Here is a 7,877-nt window from a genome sequence, read left to right on the forward strand (position 1 = left end):
CAGTCCCAATCTATTATAACCCAGCCTGATGATTTCAGCAAATGAGACTTGAATGTAAATGGCTCAACAGTGCTTTTAGCCTATAATTTATTTCCAAGACACTTATTATTGTCTACCCTAGAGCTGCTGAAATTGTTAAAGCCTGAAAAATAAGGATGCCTTTAAAAATAAAAACTAAGTCATTAGGGATGGCCCTCAAAATACCCCCCAGGTAATCATGGGATTCATAAAGCAAAGACAATTGGTGAAATAAGACTTTAAGTCCTTCCTATTGTTGAGCTACTTGGTAGTCTATATAGTAAAGAGTTAAACTTTACTAGGTTAAAAGTGCTGGTTTGTCCAAATCTTATTCTCACACATTTCCCACACAATCCTGCACTAATAGTAAAACAAAAACAAGAAATTTCTTCCAGGCTACATCCATAGCACTTCTATAACTTACATACAGGCAGTACTCAGTAAAAAGACATGTGTTATGGGATACCTGGGTATGATGCATAAGAGAACCAATTTCCCTCCAAGGGGAAATACTGTCTAATGGAAGAGAAAGATATCATTATAAATATAATAACCAACTATGAACTGACAGGTGCTGAAACTGAAGGATAAGAAGGTTTGGTGCCAATTGATCATGAAATAAGAAAAATAAGAAAAACATAAAGAGATTTTTCCTAAAGTTAAATATATTTAGTTGAAAGAACTCAACTTAGGGACACCTCAGTTAGTTAAGCTTCTGACTCCTAATTTTAGCTCAGGTCATGATCATAGGGTTGTGAGATCCTGCTCTAGGCTCGAGTACTGGGTGTGGAGCCTATTTAAGTTTCTCTTTCTCACTTTCCCTCCATCCCTCCCTGTTCCTGAGTGTGCCTGCATGCACTTACTCTCTCACAAAAAAAAAAAAAAAAAAAAAAAAAAAATCAAAATCTTAAAATTAGATAAAAGTCCTTCCTGATTTTTTAGGGGGTAAACATATTTATTTTATACAAAGATGGTATTATAGATAGTACGATGAAAAATCCAGTGATGTACACAGAATCTTTTTCCTGAACATGTTCCCCTAAGTATCTGAGATCCACAGTGATTCCTGAGCTCTCATACCTGTGAATCAGAGAACAATTCCTTCGAAAAGAGGAATCCTTGCGAGCTGGAGAGACTATAAAATAAAAGCTGTTCTAATTGTAAGTACTGAAAGTTTCAGTCATCAAAATGGTGAAAGAGCTTTAGTTTTTCAAGACCACTACAAATGAAAATTGAGTTTTTAGAATGTGCAATTAGAGTATGAACTCGATACAGCATATTATTAAACTTACTCTTATGTTGATGAAGTTATGCAAATATGTTCTACTTGACAGAAAAAACAATTAGTGTCAAAATAGGAATAATTGTCATGCTGAATCTTTCTCCTTGAAACTGCAATGCTCCAGCAAAATTAGAATAACAATTTACAGAGATTTTAGCATCTGCATTTTAATAAATACTGCTGTTTTGGACATCAGAATATATCTTGACCATAGATTTTCATAGAGCAGTTACAAACATCAAGTTACCTTAAATACCAAATGACAACTAGTGCAGACTATCATTGTGATGAAAGCCAACATCCAAGATGATCTGGGGAAATATAAAAGTACTTTAAAAATATAAATAGGTATAAATAGATGCTGGTAAACTCTCCTGATCTAGGAAAATAAGTTGACAAAGTTGAGTTTGCTATGAAGAAACTATGATGTACCTCAGCATCTTAAATATCCAAGGAAAAGTACTAAGTGAACTAAAAGGTGGAAGGAGTCAGTTTTCTTTTACATGAACCTAAAAGTAAACTAAAAGGTAAAATGAATATAAATAAAATCATATCAAACAGGATTTGTTTATTGTAATATATTTTCCCAAGAAAGAAAAGGAAGAACAAGAATATATTCCTAAGGAAGATAAAAAAGTTAGAAAAAATAAAAATAAAATCCTGGATCTATTTATTAGCTACTGAAGTATATTGAGAGTTTCAGATCAGATGTAGATAAAGATACATTTCCATTGAAATTAGTAGATACATGTTTCAATTATAAAAATTAAATTATTTCCATCATGAAAATCTTTTGAAAAATACATTAACACTTGAGTAAACCTGAATAAAAAGTGAACCTATTTTTAATCTAAAGTGAGCACACAGAGGTTTTCAATTCTGTTGGGGTTGGAAATAGGAGAAAAGAACCCAAGAGGTAGTTTCCCCTTTTTCACTGTCACAGGGCTAGAGATCTTGGCCTGGGGATGCTAGAGGAACCTTCAGTTAGATGTGTCCCCAACTCTGTTCATCCTCTTTTTCCTCAAACAAAAGCCACACATCTTTACGGTTCATCTCCTTTTTGTTTCCATAGCCACCTCCCTTTTTCCTCTATTACCTTGTCCCCTCTTCCATGCTACAAAAATATAAATCTGAATTGTGTTCTGCTTAAGCACACATGAAATGGATCACCATGCCTTTGGGTAATGTCTACACTGCTTATTATGCTATGGATAACTCTCTACAGTCCAGCTCTTTTCTCCCTCTCAAGAAGTCCATTCCCTAGTTCCACTTACACCTATCCTTCTGTCCTACTGGTCTAATTTCCAAATACATCACGTATCTTATACCCCCATGATACTCTACCTTCTGTATCCTTTGTCCAGAATGCCATTCCCCAATCTGTCTCAAAACTTAACTCCAAATCCTTTGTGTAGACATCACCTAGTCATTCTAGGCAATCTTACATCTTTGGTCTTTCAATATATTCTGAGCATGCTTTTATAATATTACCTAAACTTTTTATTGTGTCATAGCATTTATGAGTCCTCCTTCTCCATAATAGATTATAAATTCCTTGAGGGTTACATTCCTATCCCAGTACCTAACGGACAACGTTGCTAAGTAGATGTGGTTACATTCTACTAGCCTACCAATTGTGACTGCACAAAGTCCTAGATAAACTAGAAAAGATAGAGACACTTCAGATTGTAATAACAAATTGTAATTTTGTTATCCTCTTACAGTCAAGACTCTACCAAAACAAGTAAATGGAATACTCACCGTCATCTCAAAGGTGCATATTTTGTCATAACTTTATATCATAAATACTTTTCTCCTCCATTTTTATAATTTGCTTTATAGATTTTGGCCTTTTCCATATGTTAACAATCCCATTATTTTGAATAAGGAGAATGTCTTAGAATAATACTGAATTAGAGCAATCATACCAGGAACCCTTGACATATTCCTGACATGTTTCCATTAGCAATGATAACTCATGCAGATGACTTACGAGTAGGCAAAGAAACTTTTCAGTTATTAGTTTGCTAGCAGTTATTAATCATTAATGGGTACTGAATTTAATCAAATATTTTTCATATGTTTGAGGCAATTGTTTCTCTTAATTTTTAAATGTAGCAAACTACATCTATAAATTTGCTTTTGTATGTTTAGCATCATTACATTCTTGAGAAAACCTAGTATGGTCATGATCCATTTTTTTAAAACAAATGTTTGGTTTGGATGCTTATATTTTGCATCAATGAGCAAAGTTGGCTGTAATTTTCTTTTTTAGTTATTTTAATTTTTTTATTCTAAGTCTTCATTTTCATTTTCTATTTATCTTATATTTACACATCAATTTATTCACTATAACAAAAACTGTTAGGGTTGTATTTTTCTTCAGATAAACTTGTATAATCCCCTTGTTCTCATCTTTCTACCCATGTTAATCCTCACCTTCTATCCAAAAATGTAGGCATTATTCAGATTTCTCCATGATCTCACAATAACATATAAAATTTGTGAATATAAAAAATATATATATATTTTACACATACACATACACACATATATGTATTCAAACAAATTAATTTGGGGTGATTTTTTTAATAAAAATTGAATATTCTACATCTTTTTCCTACCCTTTAGCACCTCACTTTTATTCATTTGATAGTTCATAGAAATATTTCCAAATCCAAATCAAATAGTAACTCTTATTCTTTCTAATGGCTGTGTCATATTCCATGATGGGCAGATATCGTTATTTAATAAGCACTCTTTGTTACCAGGTATTTGCCTCTTTTCTTTTTCTCTGAAAGCTGCAGTTAATACCATTGTACTTGGGCTTTAATTTCTATTATGGTTTCCTAGGAAATATATTTTTGGAGACCTATAAATGTATATTTGTAAATGTATCAGTAAATGTTTAGTAATATATCATGCATACCAAGTAATGCACAAACTATAAATGTATACCACCTAATTTAACATAAACAAGATACTCCGTTGTTGAACTTCACATAGGATCATACAGGGTACATTCCATTGTGTATGATGACTTTTGCTTAAAATGTATGTGAAATGAATCCGTGTTTCACATAAAAATATTTGCATCATTCTCATTGTGTGGCACTCCATTGTATTAACTGACCACATTTTATCCAGTCCTCCATTAAACATTTGGGTTGTTTCTAGTTTAGGGTGGTAAGTACTGGGGAAGTAATGTACATTCTTCTACATATCTTTTGGTGCACATAGGCCCATTTATACAAAGAAATGGAATCAATGGGTCATTGGATGTACTTTTATTCCACTTTAGTGAAAACTGCTGTGAAGTTTATCTAAGGTTGGAGTACCAATTTACACTTCCTGTGGTAGTATACAAGGCTTTCCATTATGTCACACTCTTACTGACACTTAATACTAGCTTATTTTACATTTATTTTTATTTTAGCCATTTTGCAAATGTGTCATGATAGCTCATTGTGTTTTCAGCTTTGGTGTGTTGAAAACTAATGAAATTTAGCAGCTTTTTATTTATTGGCCATTTGGATATTGTTTAATAAATTGGTCAGATCTTTGGTTTATTTTCCTATTGTATTGTCTTCCGTTTATTGGTTCATAGTAGTTTATATATTCTGGATTCATATCTTTTCGTTTTACCTTTTCACTTTCTGTAATAGAATCCTTTGATGAATCGATACTTTAAATTTTAATATAGTTTGTCTATCAGTTTTTTATTTCATGGTTTATGTTTTTATGTTCACCATAAGAAATCTTTGCCAACCCAAAGCTTATTGATATATTCTAGTATATTTGCTTCCAGAAGTATTATTGCTTTATCTATGACATTTAGATTTACAGTCCTTCTGGAATTGATTTTTGCATATGGTGTGAGGTACGTGCCAAGATTAAATATTTTTCTATATGGGTACCCAGTAGACTCAGCATCAATTACTGAAGAGACTATCCTTTTAATGTTATATTACAGGGTCATCTTTGATTTTAATCAAAGATGTGTGGAGTCTCTTTTTAGATTCTCTATTTTGTTCATTTATTTTTATTAGTCTGTTTTGCATCAACAACACATGGCGTTAATTGGTGTTGCTTTATAATAAGTTTTAGATACCTAGTAGTAACATTCCTTCAACTGTGTTCTTCTTTTACTGATTTGTCCATTCTTGGCCCATTGCATTCTCATATATATTTAAGAACCAACTTGTGAATTTATACACCTATATTTGGGGATTTTCTTTAATTTACAGATAAATTTGGAAATAACTGCCATTATTGCAGTTCTTAATATTGCAATTCATTAAGTTCCATTTACTTGAACAGGTCACCTTTAAATGCTCTCAAAAATGTTTTGTGATTTTTTAGGTCTTAAACAACTTTTAGTTTTACTCTTTGATATTTGGTTCTTGATGCTAATGTAAATAGTATAATTTCAAGAGGACATGAGTTTGTAATCGTATGTTATTGTGTAGAAATATATATAATGACTTTGTATCTAGAGATCTTGTGAAGTTCATTTTTCAATTCTATTTTTAATATTTTGGTTTTTCTGTATACATAGTGACATGAGATGTGAATTATGACCATTCTGTTATTTTTTCCTAAACCGTATGCTTTGTTGTTCTGCCATATTGTAGTAGAGCAGAATTTTCATAATGTTATACAGTGTTGGGCAGCAGTAGGAATAATGGACATCTTCATCTTATTTTTTATTTCATAAGGAAAATTCAAAAGTTCATCATTAAATAGAATGTTACATATATATGTTTACATATTATATATAATTCTATATTACATATTATTAATATATTTATATAATATATATGTCATCTATAAATTATATATATTTATATTATATTTATATAATAATGTTATAAATATATATATTTTGGGTTGTTTAAAGTTTATATTTAAATTCTAGTTAGTGAGCATATAATGTAGTATTGGTTTCAGGAGTAGTATCTAGTGATTCATCACTTACCTATAACACCCAGTGCTCTTTACAAGTTAGAGCTTACATACAGAGTGAAGTCTAAAAATACTAAGTTTTCAACCTATCTAATATTTCCATGTGTGTATACTTTTGAAGTCACCACTGAGTCAACCATCTTGAATCCTGGTACATGCAGGTATCTCAGGATGCTTAGATGTGGCCTCCTCCCATTTCTACCAATATGTCTTGCCTAGTGACTGAGCCAAGTTAGTGTTAAATGGGTAAGGGAGTTCACTGGTGAAAATTAAAAATTATTTTCTGGAGCACAGAGTATGATGAGAAGTGTGAAGTTAACATTTGCAGGACAAAGATTCAGCCATTTTTTCCTCCTCAGAATTCCTTTTTCCCTTCTGTTCTGTTAAAAACATCTAGCTCCATGCAAAATCCCAAAAGCTACCTTATCATCCTGAGATGATACCAATTCAGTGAAATTTAAAACACTGCTCTTTGCTCTCCATATGTGACAGCAGGAAAAAAAAATATAGTGAAGTGTGGGAGAAAAGTGAATTAACATGAAATATTTATGTTGGGGATCTGATCTCAAAATAGAGTCACAAGAAAATTGAGCACACTAATACTAAGAAAAAACATAAAACTTTAAAAATTACATAACTTTTAAAGTCATGAAAGAATGACCAGCACAAAGTTTAAATAAATAATATCTGAAAAATGATGGCCCCTCAGAGATAAGAAAGATCAGCAACACTCTTCTTCTTTTTTTTTTTTTCTTAAAATGTATTTACTTGAGAGAGAGAAAGAGGTGGGGAGGGAGAAGCAGACTCCCCACTGAGCAGAGAGCCCAACATGGGACTCAATCCGAAGACCCTGAGACCATAACCTGAGCTGAAGTCAGGTACTTAACCAACTAAGCCACCCAGGTGCCCCAACACTCTTTACTTCTTTATGCAGTTGTTGAGTCTACAGAAAAAAGAAAATGGGTGCAAAAGTAAGACCATTATAGGCAAAGGAACATTAAGGAGAAATCAGCTGAGATTTTTCTATTGCAATTTGGCTCAAATGGTTGCTAACCAATTCTCCACATTTAAAAAATCTAGGTAACCGAGCCATGGTCCTAGAAAATTGAAGGCTGATTAAATTTCAAAGCCTTGTGAGAGGGCAGGACCTAATAATCTCACTGTGAAAAACTAGGATAGTCACCTAACCACTGATTAAAGTGAAGATAAAAGTATCTAACTGAGTATCAAAGGAGCAAAGCAAGTCCCTTCTGGAAGAACTTATTATCCACCTGACTCTTTACTGATATTTTATACCTAAAGTGCAAGACACACAAAAATAACTTAGAAGGACTTCTGGGTGGCTCAGTGGGTTAAAGCCTCTGCCTTCAGCTCAGGTCATGATCCCAGGGTCCTGGGCTTGAGTCCCACATTGGGCTCCCTGTGCAATGGGAAGTCTGCTTCTCCCTCTCCCTCTGCTGCTCCCCCTGCTTGTGCATGCTCACTCACTCTCCTCTCTAACAGATAAATAATTTAAAAAAAAAGAAGAAGAAGAAGAAAGAAGACCTGCAAAGTGGCAGGTCAATGTGACCACAGTAAAAAGTTAAAAAGTCCCAAGAAGCAGAACCATAGA

Source organism: Mustela erminea, chromosome 8, assembly GCF_009829155.1.
Source record: "Mustela erminea isolate mMusErm1 chromosome 8, mMusErm1.Pri, whole genome shotgun sequence".
In the NCBI taxonomy this organism is placed as follows: domain Eukaryota; kingdom Metazoa; phylum Chordata; class Mammalia; order Carnivora; family Mustelidae; genus Mustela; species Mustela erminea.